Here is a 2,400-nt window from a genome sequence, read left to right as displayed (position 1 = left end):
CCTATCAATTTCTATTCCAAAGGTTAGGGCGTTTCTTATCTCCATTCCAGGGAGAAAAGACTATGTAGCTTAAGCGTGATTGTTTGTAGTTAAAGTGATTAACTACCCACCTTGCACTTAGTTAAGTGATTTTTATTCCCTCCCTAACTTCAGGGGAAAATCCCTACCTGGGGAAGCAACCTTTCTCAGAGAGGTGACCTTGGTTAAAACACATAGCGCCAAGAAGGTGAGCAAACATATTAAGAATAGTATGCTATATACACCAGGTCCCTTGAGACATATGCTGTGCAGATGTTTCTTCCCTCCAGCAACTGTGTCAAGCAGCAAATTTGGACCGGCTTCTGGCAAGAAAGAATATATGCACCCCTACATTCATAGTGGCACAATTTACAATAGCTAAGATTTGGAAACAGCTTAAGTGCCCATCAGTAGATGAATGGATTAGAAAACTGGTACATCTACATAACAGAACACTATGCTGCTGTAAAAAGGAAGGAACTCCTATCATTTGCAACAGCATGGATGGAGCTGGAGAGCATTATGCTAAGTGAAATAAGCCAGAGAAAAATAAATATCACATGATCTCACTCATTTGTGGATTATAATGAACAACATAAACTGATGAACAAAAACAGATCCAGATACAGAGAAGCATTGATCATATGTTCTAACCTCAGAGGGAAGGCAGGGGAGGTTGCAGGTAAGGGGGACAGATCAACTAAAGGATTTGTATGCATGCATGCATATAAGCATAACCAATGGATACAGACAGCAGGGTGGTGAGGGCATGAAAGGGTTTGGAGTGGAGGGGCAATGGTGGATAAAGACACATATGTAATACCTTAAATAATAAAGAAGAAAGTATTAAATTCATCGAGGTAACTGGTTAATGAAATTATATAAGCTTCAAGTATACAATGCTATAATATGTCACCTGTATAATGTATTATGTGTTCACCACCCAAAGTCAAGTCCCCTTCTATCACCATTTATCCCCAGCTTACCCTCTTCTATCCATACCCATTTCCCTTTATCTCTTGTAATCACCATACTGTTGTTTGTGTCTATGAGCATTTTTTTTCTCTGCTTAATCCCTTCACCTATTTCACTGATTTCCGCAACCCTCCTCCCCTCTAACAGTTATCAGTCTGTTTTCCATAATTATAAATCTGTTTCTATTATGTGTGTTAGTTTATTTTGTTCATTAGATTCTACATGTAAGTGAAATCATGGTAATTTCCTCCTCTGTCTGGCTTATTTTAGTTATCATAATACCTTCCAGGTCCATCCACGGTGTTGCAAAAGGTAAAATTTCTTTTTTTTTTTTTTTTTTTTTTTTACAGCTGCATAGTATTCCACAATGTAGATGTACCGCCGCTTTTTTATCCACTCATCTACTGATGGACACTTGGGCTGCTTCCAGATCTTTGCTATTGCAAATACTGGTAGTGTTCCAGTGAACATAGGGGTACATATATTTTTTCGAATTAGTGGAATTGTTGGGTCATAAGGCAGTTCCATTTTTAGTTTTTTGAGGAAACTCCATACTGATTTCCACAGTGGCTGCACCAATTTGCATTCCCACCAGCAGTGCACAGGATTCCCCTTTCTCCACATCCTTGCTAACACTTATTTGTTGGTTTACTGATGGTAGCCATTCTGACAAGTGTGAGGTGTCATCTCATGGTTTTAATTTACATTTTTCTCATAATTAGTGACATTGAACATCTTTCTTAAGTCTATTAACTATCTTCATGTCCTTTTTGATGAAGTGTCTAGTAAGGTACTTTGCTCATTTTTTAATTAGATTGTTTGGTTTTTGGTGTTGAATTGCATGTTATTTATAAATTTTGGATATGAACCCCTTATCAGATGTATTATTGGTGAACATGTTCTCCCATTCAGTGTGTTGTCTTTCATTTTGTTGATCATTCCTTTGCTGGGCAAATATTTTTAGTTTGGTGTAGTCCAATTTTTTTTTATTTCCGTTGCCTGAGGAGATATATCAAAAAATATTGTCACGAGAAATGTCTGAGATTTTACTGCCTGTTTTCTTCTAGGACTCTTATGCTTTTGGGTCTAACAAATCTTTCATTCATTTTGATCTTATTCTTGTATAAGGTATAAGAAGGTTGTCTAGTTTCATTTTTTGCACATACCTGTCTCATTTTAACAACACTATTTATTGAATACTCTGTCTTTACCCCATTGCATGTTCTTGCCTCCTTTGTAAAATATTAATTGACTATAAATCTTGGGTTTATTTCTGGGCTCTATTCTGTTCTATTGATCTATGTCTGTTTTTATGACAGTACCATGATGTTTTGATTACTATGTTCTTATATTATAGTCTGATATTAGGTAGCATGATTCTTCCAACTTTATTCTTCTTTCACATGA

The sequence above is a fragment of the Myotis davidii genome, unplaced genomic scaffold (genome assembly GCF_000327345.1).
Source record: "Myotis davidii unplaced genomic scaffold, ASM32734v1 scaffold213, whole genome shotgun sequence".
In the NCBI taxonomy this organism is placed as follows: Eukaryota; Metazoa; Chordata; class Mammalia; order Chiroptera; family Vespertilionidae; genus Myotis; species Myotis davidii.
Note: the sequence above shows the minus strand (reverse complement) of the source record.